We start from the raw sequence: 13,031 nt of genomic DNA on the forward strand, positions 1-13,031 counted from the left end.
CTCCTGAATTAATTCTAAGCCATTACAGAGATGGCATGATTCCTTAAGATAAGGAGTATTTCTTTTGCAGGACTTACCCAAGTTCATCTGGATCTTATATATGAACAAAAATACAGTTGTCCTCCTCTTTTCTATAGCTAAATACACATAATTGTTGGTATGTTTCCCAAAATGCAGACTGGAGCCCAAATTGTTCAGTGAAGTCCAAAAGAGAACTTAATAAATGACTACTCTGGGAGAGAAAAAACACGTTACTTTCCCCTTTCAACAGGTTTTGATGTTTATAGGGGAGTAATTTAATTGCAAATGGAGACAAATTTCTATTTCAGACTCCATAAGTAATTACACTTTACTTGTCCTGACTCCAGTTCTTGTTATTTGTCTGTGGACAAAGGGATTTGCTCTAGCATAAGGCGTCACTGCTCTGCTTTCACATTTTGGTTGCTTTTATTTTATGCTGATCGAGTGAGAAGGGATGGACCCAGCAGGTCAGAAGAGGACAAGTTTTCCAATGCAACACCTAGCCTAAGGCTAATGGAGTTTCCTCTGTCACCTCGGTTGGGAACACAGAATGAAACCATGGAAATAAAAAGTGCTAGAACATCAGAAAGCCTGAAATAAAAGAGTAGGAACTACGGTGGAAAAAAAAAAAAGAGTCAGCTATCAAATGATGTAAGACCCAGGAGGGAAGAGCAAGGATGTGAGCAAACACGCTTTTTCTGTCATTGAGACTACAAGAGCAGCTGAAGAAAGATGCAGCCTAGCAATTTTTGAGTAGAAAGCAAAAAACAGACAGCACAAGGACCAAAGCCAAGGGCTGGTGGAGCAGCTACTACTGGCCTTTTCCCCCTAGAAGAGGAATGGGCTTTGTACCGCATGACCACTGCTTGGCTGAAGTCCTTCAGGGCGGGGTGACCATCCTGCACCTCAACCTCATGCACTTGCTGTGCTGAGTTGGGAACAGACTGAATCAACACATGGAGGAAATCTTGACCATATATTTCTTAGTAGTGCTCAAAAAAATATTTTGCTAAGGAAGAACTGAACGAATTCATTGAATGTACCAAAGGCTGCAGGCTACACGGCCTGGGCACAAGACCCTCCATCACCTTATCTCTTTATTCATCATACCCAGCTGTTTTCTGCCAGGGCACTGGAAAGATCAGTTGCCACAGAAGTGGTATTTTTGATTGCTGCTGTCTGGCCATATGCCATCACAAGGGGTTTTTATGAGGGGTTATTTCCATAGGGAACTTCATGCTGATGCACCTCCTACGATCTTGGATGTCAAACCAAATGGACAGTCTTGTTTCCACTCAATGCTTCACGGGGTTCTGGGTGCTGAGGTGAGGGAAAGGCAGAGGGGGGCTCTGAGGAGGGGGTCTCCTGAGTGCCTGGGGCTGCAGTGTGTGAAGGAAAGGCTATGAGGGGCTCTGGGGGGCTCCGGGGAAGAAGTCCCCCCACAGGGTGACTGAGGCTGAGATGCATGAAGCAAAGGCTGAGGGGCAGCAGCCGGAGGGGCTCGGGAGGCGATGGAGTCCCGAGGGGGATCCCCAGGGCTGAGCTGTGTGAGGGACAGGCTAGGGAGGACTCTGAGGGACCCTGGGGAGGGGGTCTCTGGGGCTGAGATGTGCAAGGGAAAGACTGCGGGGGGATTTTGGGAGTCCCTGGGAGGGGAGAGGGTCCTGAAGAGGGCCCAGAGCTGATGTGAGGGACAGGCTGCAGGTGCCTCCGAGGGAGGAAGGGGTGCTATGAGTGACCCTGGGGCTGAGCTGTGTGAGGGACCGGCTGCAGGGGGCTCCCAAGAGCGGGTCCCAAGGGAGGATCTGGGTCGGGCTGCACGACGCAAAGGCTGTGGGGCAGCAGCCAGGGGGCTCGGGGCGGTGATGGGGTCCCAAGGAGAAGCCCCAGGGCTGAGCTGTGTACGGGACAGGCTGCCGGGATGCCCGGAGCCAACGCTGCGGGTGGTCCAGGGAAGGCTTCCGCAAGGGACTCGGGGCCGGAATGCCCGGAGCCCAGGCCGCGGAGCACCACGCGACACCCCGGCAACCTCCCTGCAGCGGGGCGGGGGCGTGGCCAGAGGGGGGCGTGGCTCCCGCCGCCCCCGCCAGGCGCCCCCGCGGCGGGGATGACGTCACCGATTCTGCCCAAAGAGGCACGCTGCCATTGGCGACCGGGCGGGTTTGGGCTCCGCCAATAGGCGGCGGGCAGGCGGGCAGGCCGGGCTGACGTGCAGGCTGCTGGCCGGATGGGGGTTTATTTTGCTTTGGGCCGCTCCAGCTGCCGCCATTAGAGGAGCCCGTGGGGAGCGGGGCGAGAGGCACCCCCTCCTCCGCTTCCCCCCCCCAAGCTGCGCCGAGTGGGAGCGTCCGCGCCGGCCCCGCCGCGCTGGGAGAGACCATGTCGTGAGCGGGGGGGGAAGGACGGCGCGGCTCGGCGGGGCAGCGAGCGCCTGCGGGACGGCGGCGCCGGAGAGGTAAAAGCCGCTGTGTGCCCTCCCTGCAGGGAGCGGGGTCACCGCGGAGGAGGGGGACGCGCGTCACGGCAACCGGAGCCTCGGTGAGGGGGCGGGGAGATCGGGGTTGTTTCCCCTGGGGGCTTCTCGGGGGAGATCGCGGCTCTGCCGCCTCCCACTGCTTCCCTCCCTCCTCCTTGTCCCTCTGGGATGTCCCTGGTTGGAGCCGTGTGCCGTGCTGGGGCTGATTTGGGGTGGCAGAGCTCCCGCGGGGCTGCTTCCAGTCCAGCATCGCGTATGGGATCGTAGAATCGTAGAGTGGTTCGCGTTGGAAGGGAGATTAAAGATCATCTGGTTCCCTGGTGGATTCTTGGCCAGGAGCAGAGTGCTGTGGCAAGTGGCTGGGGAGGGGGGGCAGGTGTCTCAGGGCTTGGTTTTGTGAACTGGGATTTTAAGGGAAAAAAAAAAAAAGCAAGGAAAGTTGGGTTAAGGAGTGAGGCACACCTTGACAATCCATGCTCCCTGCCCAGGTAAGGTAAACCTCTCTGTGGAGGTCACCAGCCAACCTGTCCCAGTCCTTCCTTTCTTCCTTCCTTTCTTCCTTCCTTCCCAGTGAGAAGTAGTATTCCTTCCAGCCCTTATTCCAGCGCTCCATCCCCACCCACGGGAGTCACCGATTTCTCTGCAGCTGGTGGGAGAAGCGATGGGAGAAGATTAATCTGGGTCTCCTGCGTGGCAGGCACAGTGCGAGAACTGCAGAGAACTTTTTGCTGCCACAATGACTTTCAGTGATACCAATAATGACAACTTTTTCTGGAAGTCTTGGGAGTTGATGTAGTAAACAAATGTTGTTTGGCAGGCTTTGTGCTGTGCGTGAACAGTCTCCACTCATTGGTTACCTGCTGTGTCAGAAGTGGTGGAACTGGCATGTGAGTTTAGCACATTGATATATATGTTGATATGCAAAAAATGAAATGCGAGATGCCTTCTGTGTAATACCTTAGCTTCCTTCCTTCTCTAAAACCATGATAAAACTCATTCTGGTGTAAGCAAAACCTTGTAAGAGTAGTTCAGGAAAGATTTGTTGCACTTAGTTTTGTCTTTTCTTCTGCTCATCTGGCATTTTGTATTTAATGACCACAGAAGATATTTTTGAAGCCTCTTTATTCTTTCTTCTCCCCCCCTTTTCAGTAGTTACTCAGAGTGGGGCAGTAGCAGGTGAGCAGCAGGAGGTGTTCTGGAAGTCTATTTGACTTCATCTGAAGGTTGGGTTGAACTGGTGTCTCAGCATGTGGAGTCTAGCATGTTGCATCTTAAAGGTCATTGCTGATTTAAGTCTGTTACAGCATTTAAAGAGAATAACACTTTTGAATGTGTTGCATTTTGTGGAATTTGTGAAACTTTGTGGTATAATTCTGTTGAAGTAAAAATAAATTATTACCTTTTGTTAAGCTGCTTGAGTAGGTACAGGCGGATGGGAATGACCGATGAGGCCATAATCGGTTGTTGTAGAGTTGCATCCATTAGCATTTTCTCAGAAGTATGGTTAAAAATATGATTGTAATTGGAATGCTGAGTGGCATAAAAGCATTGCTGGAATTCATCAGAGACATGACGTAAATTGAAGACTAGTTAAAATGCAGAATTGGTCAAGGCAATATTTCCAGTCTTATTTTGCCTTGTGTATGGCCATTGTAATGGTACGTCATTCTGTATGTTAATTCCTTGGGGGTGGGAAATCCCATCCATCTTTGTTCTTTGCAACACAGATCTGTAAATAAGTCGGAAGTGTAAATAGTAAATACTGTCCTGTTTGGATGGGGGTTATTTTTGGCACAGTTGATCAAATAATCAAATGTAGTCTCAGGTGCTTTAATGTGATATTTACTGGCTCCTTCCTGTGATGTTAACTTAGGTGTTAATGTTTTTCTTTCCCACTTCTGTCATAGTAAGTTTTGCTCAGGGTTGAGACTGTGTAGAACTTTGGATCAAGACATTGTTTATTGTGATGTACCATCTTCTAATTGCAGCAACATGTTTAAAATTCTGCTGGCAGTTCTGTTAGAAGTCTCATGCCTCTTCCTCCCCCCAAAATGTAAAGACTGGATTATTTTGAGCTCTTTGAAACTTATGTCAATAAGTAATCCCCATTTTAACTGCATATGAATTATGATCCACAGTCTCCTTGCTCTAAAATGGAACTCAGCTTTAGTTTGGCAACTGAAAATGGCTGGATTAGCTGTAACAAAGTTCTTAAATCTTTATTTTTTTAAGTAGTACTACATAGGAAGAGGGAAATTAGGAAACATTGAAAAGAGAATTTTTTTCAGCACAGCTGATAAAGAGCTTCCCACTTCACTTGTCAAGTGGTGTAGCTTGGTGAAATCAGTTAAATAACAGATAATTATCACTTTGTAATGTCAGTTGAATAGAATTTGTTATACCTTAAAAAGAAAACTTCTATCTTAAGATCTGTAACAATAGGAATTCAGACACTTTTCTGGTACTTTTTTTTCATAGCGCTTCTTGCACATCTGACGTTGCTTTAACTCGCACAAAATCGGATTGATTTTGTAACTGTGTTCACTTTTGCATCATCAATTGCTGAAGCACAGCTTCTCGTATGTAGGTAGTTAATGCTTTTGGAACTTGTGAAATACAAGATTAATAGTAGGACTGTCAACTTCTTGATGTCTAACAGTTAACATACTTTAAAAGAACATCCGTAGTACTTCAGCTTCAATCCTGAGAACTGATTAATCTATAGTGATATGGATGATTTCGTATTTCCTTCTATTACGACATGGGCAGGTTTTCAGAAGGTCTGTAGTCAAACTGGAGCTGTATCCACCTGGCGTTTTTCAGAACAACTTTTTTCCTGTGCTACTCTCCCATTTATGCAAAAAATCAGTTTGGTGAAGATTGGAGAGAGGAGAAGTCTAGAGGGCATGGAGTAGGGAATGCGTGCAGTGGTATTTGAAGAAGGAACTGTCTTCAAGAGGGGGCTGATATGGAGACCTTGGTTCAAGGAAGCAGAAGGAATGGTAGTATTTTTCATTAGGAACATGGGAGGGAAATACATTGGAAAGAGTTGTAGTTGCTGGTTTGAACAGAGCATCCTGCCTACAAAGCAGCTAAGCCTGCAGCCCTTTTGCCTTTTGGTGTACAGCAGACATAATTAAGTTGGCGTTTTTCCCTTTGGTTGTTTGGATTTATCCTGATATGATCTGTTCTGCTTGTTCTTAAAACAAGGGTACTGTTGCATTTTATTTTAGATTTCTAGTAAAGTTGATTTTTTTTTGGTTGAGAATGGCTGCTAATTTTGCTTGTATTCACATGTGCATTTTTATTTAATGAGAGTTACTACTTCTAAGACAGATGTTGAAGAAGGCACAGAATTTACATCTCTCAGTACAGTTGAGTTTAGAATTGGGCTGCGAGTATTTGAAGTGATGGGAGTCAGATACAAGAAGAGGAACGTGTGTGCAACCTGCTGTCCAGGAGATGGGACCACTGGAAGGGTGGACCTGTGTCTGTTTTCGTGGGTGTAAATAGAACTGCTGCCTGAAACTGTCACTTGCGAGCAAGGAGGCTGCAGTCTCCTTTTTTTTTTTGTTTCTTTTCTTCTTTTCTTTTTGTTTTCCCTCCTTCTTCCACTGTGCCAGAAGCCAAGTACACAGGGATGTTTTATTCAGCTTATGTTTGCCATTGTTTTTGTAAACAAATATTAAGGTTTAAAAGTCTTCCTTGTGATTCTTTTGATTTGTTTTAGATGTTTCTCTTCAATAGCTGTTTTAATGAGACGGAAAAAGTCAAAGTTACTGGGGGGTTTACAGACATTAAGAAAGTTTTATAAGTTACATTGCTGTTCCACAGCATTCTAGATATTTGTGAATTAGCTTTTCTGAGCTAAAGAAAATTGCCTGAACCATTGTTTAAGTGATTCTGGAAAGAAAAATGAGCTTGAAGGGCTCTGTTTTGTTTTCAGTAGATTAGAACTATTAGGATTGATAATCTTATAGTGGCTTTGAAGTTGTACACCCCTTTGTAGGGCCATTCATTTTAAAACCACGTGTCTTGGTATGTAGGCCGTTGAATATCTGGGAGGAAAAAAGTAAAAAATTTCATAAATATGGATAATTCTAGCCAAATAAAAAGGAAATTTGCTTTGTGAAGGTAATTATTTATGAGGGAATCTTGTTTCTTGTGGTTGTAAAGTCTACAAGTGCATTGTGAGTGTGACTTGTACATCTTTCAGGCTGTTGGGCTTGGAGGTATTTCTTCTGTCTCCATTCATCTTCCCAGTACCTAAGCAGGGATTCAGTAGAGACAGCTGGAATATTTATTAGTGCTGCACTCTGAGTACTCCCCTAAAACAGCTTCAATGTGCAGGTCTGAGTCTTAAGTTGTCTGCAGTTTCAAGAAGTGAGTATGGACTTCTTTCTGTGCTAGAGGCCTTTTCTTTAGTTCACACTACCATGATAAGTCATGAGTACTTGTACTGGGTGTTTTAACAACGTTGGATTGCCATTTATGCCTTCTGTTGGATGGGTCTTTATGCATAGGTCTTGGCTACAAAGGCCTCCCCTTACTGTATGCTTGTGGAGAAGCTGATTTTTACCTTGCTGAAGGGTTGAGATGGTCTGCTGGACTGTTTACATTTTTTTCACCTCCACATTGCTGTTTAGCTTGGCATGGATAAAAATGCATGTCACCTCATGGCTTTTAAATGGTTTATTTAAAGATGGTTGTTCGGTGTTCTCTCTAGCAGAAGGTTATTCTCACCCCCACAAAAAGCAGAAGGTTTTAGAGCGCTTACTCTGAAACTTTCTAGCTGTTCATAGTATCTTATTTGACTTGGTGGTGTTGGATATCTGTTGTGAGCAAAATACAGATTACTAAACATAACCTTAGAATAATTTCTAGTTTTTTTAAAAAGGAAAAAATTATATCCTAGAAGGGGTTTGAATCTGTTTTCCCTGTGATATTTGATACTACTTATTTGTAATACATTAAGTAGTGTCACACAGTAGTGTTTCTTTTATGTGCTGTGATAATGGCATTCTAGTCAGTATCTTAACACAGCTGAATGAAAATGTGTAGCTTGAATGACTGACATGAGCTAGAACTAGTCTTAAATATAGCCCAATTGCAAATACGTGTACCATGGATGGTCCTGGACTGTATCTGTGAGTGCCTTGCCATTAATTAGAAGGAGAAACCACAGCAGCCAATGCTGAGTGTGTTTTTCCCTGTTTCATTCGGAGGCAGGTGGTTTTTCTCCACCACTTGGTGACTGCCTGCATGTAGTCATGATCTTAGGGTCAGCCAGTATCACAGAGGTCCAGGGGGTAATTACAAGAACTGAATGTCAAATGTGCAAGTCAATTTAATGTTCCTTGTTGTTGGATACTTTAAAATCTTTTTGAGTTTTGATGTCTGACTTCACAGTGTGTTTGTACTCAGAGTCTGGCGTCTGGTTTTCCTCATCTTATGTGAGGATGGCAGAGATCTAAACAAAAACGAGTCTCATGTTTTAGGCGTGTAGTCTAAACACAGATGAACTAGAATTTTTGTGTTTGACCTCAGTTTTTATAAAGAATCCCCATGTTCAACTTCTGTACTTTGTCCAATGCAAATGTCTTAACAAGGTTGTTAAAACTTGTTATTGTATTGTGCATGTCCTTGAGTCAGTGTTCATCTGCTGCTGGCTGTTCATGATGATCAGATTCATTAAATGTCCCTGGCTTTATTTATGCAAATATTCTATCATAGCTCATTATTTTGAGTCACTTTGCTTGGTTTTTGATTAGTGTTGTGGGGGAGATGCTGTGTATTATGTAACTGTTGATCTGCTTACTCTCATTTTCCCAAATGGTATTGGTTTCTAAGTAAGCAGTGGTATTTAGTCCATCCTAATGTGAAGAAACATCTTGTCCAAATAGTTGTTTACTTTTAATTGAGCTTGAAACATTATCCCCTCCCAATGTAACTCTTCTCTGAAATAAGAAAGAAGACCAACCAGCAAGCCAGTGCTATTGTTTTTTATGGGTTGTTTTCAGTGGTTAAGGTTTTCCTAGCTTTTAGTGACAAATTTAAGGGAACTATATGTAGTTTTACCCATGTGTAACAAATAAAATGGAAACTTGTGCTTTGGAAGTTAGATGCAAGATTAACTGAAGGGGTCAAGAGCACAAAAATGCTTCAAGGGATAAACATCAAAATAAATAAAGACAGCAGAAAGAGTGTCAAATACCTGTTAGTTCTGTGAGTTCTCAGCTTTTGCAGAAGACTTATAATTGGGTCTATATCCTCACCTGAAGTTCTTTGTCAAACTTGTTATTTCAGGTACCTCCGGAGATCTGTGACCTCCTGAAAGTTTGACTTCTTAACTGCAGTTAGGCATCCCTTGCATTAAAACTGCATATAAATTCGCTTGTCTATGAAAAAATCAGGCTTTATTTGAAATTATAGAAGTTGGATTGGAAGTATGAACAGAATATTGAAAAGAAAGCTGAAGCAAAATCAGCATAATCCTTCTGAATACTATAAATACCTAGTAAAGTAGACCTAAGATGCTTTGAAATGAGATACAAATTCATAAATCAAAATTGAGGCAGTTTTTTAATTGTATGTAAATAAAGGCTGTTAGAATTTACCCAGTGAACAGACTTTTAAATGTTATCCCAAGTTGTTACTTACTTTCTCAAATTTTAGTTGTTTGGTTAAGAGAATTGTATTTTTTGCGGCGTGTTTCTCTGTGAAAGATGAAGTCTTCTGGATTTTAACTAGTTGCCCACTTACAGGAGTAAATGAAAGGTTGATATGTAATGAATGAGGTCATACCTAAAAATCTGCAGTAGAGAGTGTTTGTTGACAGCATAGGCTATCAAAACTGAAGGAAAATGTTAAAACTGATTTAACATAGTGGACTGTAAGTAGTTGCTCACTTATAACTAGTTTGTAGGCTGTGTTGTGGTTTACTTAGCAATGATTTGGTCTTAACAGAACTGACATTTGTGCCAAGCTTAACTTAATGCCTCTCAAGACGGCAACGTTGTTCTTGTTATCCATGTTATTGGGAGCAAAGGAACAGCCCTGCTACTCAGAAGTGTAAAGGTGATCCTTGTGTGTTTGAGAGCAGTGTCCTTACTGGGGCGAGGATGTGAAGGATAATGTAGTTAGCTTTGTCTTCCAGCACAGCTCTTGCTTTGTGTCTGTACTTTATACAAGAAGGGTTTTTCTGCGTTCTGTAATGATAGCTGCAGTCTGAGGCCAGTTTCTACTGTCTGTACTGCAAACAGCCACCCAGTGTTCTTTAGAGAAATAAAAATTTAGTAAGCAGAAACCCCACCTCATATAGCAGCTTATGGAGAACGATTTTGGTGCTCTTTCCAGGAGACAAAAGACTCTCTTCTCCATTTTGCTGATCTGTTTGGGACAGTATCCTTTCATTTTTAAAGAGCTGTCCTAACAACCTAAGCAATCTATGCTTCCTTGTTAAATTCCTTGCTTCAGTGTGTTCAGGCTAATACAGAAAATGCTTCTATATTAGTGACTTTGTGGTAATCTTTCCATAATACATGGTTATTGCCCTCAGTGCAAAGCTTCCAGATGCAGTGCTGATCTGATTTGCTTGTCTCATTGACGAGGTCAGTGTTCTTAATTTTGTTTTAAACTAATTTGCAGAGATGACAATGGAACTTATTGTTCCTTTACTTTGACCTGTAGAAGCCTAGGTTGAAGTTTTGTGCTTCTAGTATACTGATCTGTTGAGGCAGTCATGCAAGAATAGGGAATAGTTGGAGGTGAAGGAAGAGGATTTAAGTTAAGAGAAGAAAGTGTCAATAAAATTCCACCTTAGAAAATCAGACAAGGCAAATTTTATGGGAAAATAGATTTTTAATACTTGACAATAAATTTCAGATAGGTTATTTAAAAACATAAGTTGTTTTTGTTGAAGTGCATGGACAGTGATACTTCACGAGCATTCTTGGACCCACGTAACAAAGATGGAATTTAAGCTGCTTATATAGCAATGTCTTCTCTGTAAGAAGTTGTTGAGGTTTTCAGAGAGTTTACGCATTTGAAAGAAACAAATTGCCCTTTTTGATTTAAGCTTGTGTGCACCTCTTATCTTCTAGGCCTTCCTACTGGCTTTATTTGAAAACTGGTGAAACTTTTGTTTGAGTCCCTCGGTACCACTTTAAAAAGGTACCGTGGTTGGAGTTGGCAGCAGAGTGGCAGTGTTTGTAAATGTGTGTGTTTGGAAACAGCCAAATTCAACCATTGCTGTGTTTCCTGCTGTGAACACTTGACTCAAATTCATCTTGCGCATCTTTAAAAGTGTTATGCAGTTTTACACAGCAAAACCAGCTACAACTTTCTGAATTCGTACTAGTGCATGTTTTTTCATAACCATTTAAAGTAATTATCCAGATGTGTGATTTGAACAGGTTTTCCTTTTACAGCTTTAGTTAGGAAACTTCTTTGTGTACAAATGAACTTCAGTTTTCTAAGTAGTATGCTAATTTTTGGAGTAATTGGAAGAGAACTTGAGATAGTGGTGTATGGGGGGGAAGTCTTCTGATAATGTGTCAGATTGTGTGGAGTGTTTGTTGTGTGTCTGTGTAAACTTCATTGCTACATTACCCACCTGTTAGTGAGCGATTACATCTGTCTGACTGGGACCCCTTGGTCGATGTGCATTTAAATACAGCATGATTTGTGATACGTAAAGAATACAGTCAGTGAAAGTGCTGCTGTTTGATCTGTTGCTTTGAGTCCCAGTCTTGTTCCTCTCAGCTCCTTTTTGTTGCTGAGTGTGTGAAAGGTGTTACTTTTACACTCATAAACTGTTAATAAATTCTGCATTTGGCTTTAGAGACCGCTCTTTCTTTCAGAACAAGATGCTTTTGCTTCGTTTCTTCCTCCAAAAAGTTCTTTCAGTGTTTTAAAATAAAAACAAATAAACAAGCTCACCTTTCTTTTTGGGGCAGTTTGGGAGAGGCAAACTGGGGGGAGGGAGGTTGGATACCTCTTTCTTCGCAAGCCTTGCCGAAGGCTTAAAGTGATCCCTGAACTCTCTTTCCCCTGCAAATACAGAAGCAGTTAGCCTTGTTCGAAAATCCGTATGCAGGAGCAGAACGAGCTAAGGCAGGATCACTGATTTGATCACTGTGATTATGTAAGGTTTCTGCCAGCACAGATGCCAGCACCAACCCAGCAAAGATCCATAGTGTAAACTGGGCTGAATCAGTGTCTGGCCTGTTTACAGGGAAGGGCTTGATCACGTAATGAAATGGAGCTCCACGTTGTTCCTTGTTTGAGCCAAAGGAAAAATAATTTCTGGGCACAGTGAATAATTGAATTGAGGGGAGTATAATACGTCTTGTCATGACAGTGTTATTTGAGGACTTCATTGTTTCTTCCTGATTTCTCTGTGCCATTTTATGCTTTCCCATGCACCTAAAAAGAAGGATATTCTTAAAAGTTGAAAGCAAAAGAAAAATTTGTGACTGTTCTAGGTGATGTTTCCCAACTGACTTTATTTAGTAAAAAGGTAGTCTGGTAATGGTTTGAATTTCCTTTGTTACTAGATTTGCCAGAATTTAATCTATTCTGTTCTTTGTGTACCGAGTTACTCTGCTAATCTGTCCAGAAGGTATTTAGCACACTGTATGAACTGATCATTTGTAACTTCTTGGAGTTTTGTGGGTTTCAATTTCTTGTCTGCTCACGCTCTTTGGACATTAAGGCACTCACCTGGACCTGAGAGTCACTGCTTGCTATGTCTCCGAGAGAGGAGGTTCTATCTCATTCAACTGCTCTGAAGAATCTAAAATAACAAGTTAACTTGAAGACAGAGTAGCAAAGAAGTAATTCTGAAAAAAATGTAACCAGCCTTGGACTGCTCAGTGAGGGATGATGGTCTTGTATCCCAAGTAAATTGAATGGTCTGGTGGCCCTGAGGTGTGACTCGGAGCAAGGCCCCAGAGTTAAAAAACCCGATATATAAAAGTGCTGTATTTTCTCATCTGGCTGTGCTGTGATGGGTGTTGGCAGAGCTACCACACAAGAAAATTGGCACTGCTCCATTAAGCCTTTTTATGTTTACTTCATAATAACTTGAGGTCTCGCATTAGAGGTGGTGAGCTCATATCTCAGAGGCTTTCGAGGCTGCAGATATCAGCCTCTCTAAGAATTATGTCTGAAAGCATCTAGCTTTTTAAAGGGCTCAGAATAATTGCAGCTAAAAGCCTAATCTTACGACATATATGAAAGCTTTTGTGTAACATTGTGTCTGTGCTATTTACTTTCATAAATAGTATCTCAGAATTTGTTTAGATAGTTTTTGTATTCAGCTGCTTTTCAACTTGAGCAGCAATCTCCTTTCCCAGTCTTAATGTGAGCGAAACAGATGATGTTTTGTTTTCTCGCCCTGTTACCAATGTGGGCTGGGGTTTGTTTGCAGTGGGAATGGCTGGTTTTACGGCTTTGCAAACCAGGGCAGGTAGGAGACCATTTACAGTTACAGGTCCCTCCTGGGCTTCGGCACACGTTGTATATAGCTCTG

General features: G+C 42.7%; 1 protein-coding gene across 5 annotated transcripts in view; it reads left to right on the plus strand.

Annotated features, from left to right (window-relative positions):
* Positions 1–2,217: 2,217 nt before the first annotated feature.
* ZRANB1 (zinc finger RANBP2-type containing 1) overlaps positions 2,218–13,031 on the plus strand; it is a 45,622-nt gene continuing 34,808 nt past the window's right edge. For all 5 annotated transcript variants that reach the window (XR_008450622.1, XR_008450623.1, XR_008450624.1 and 2 more), the window contains exon 1: positions 2,218–2,476. The gene's annotated coding sequence lies outside the window, so the exon portion shown is untranslated. The remainder of the gene's footprint in view (positions 2,477–13,031) is intronic.

This window comes from Cuculus canorus, chromosome 7 (assembly GCF_017976375.1).
Source record: "Cuculus canorus isolate bCucCan1 chromosome 7, bCucCan1.pri, whole genome shotgun sequence".
NCBI classification, from domain to species: Eukaryota; Metazoa; Chordata; class Aves; order Cuculiformes; family Cuculidae; genus Cuculus; species Cuculus canorus.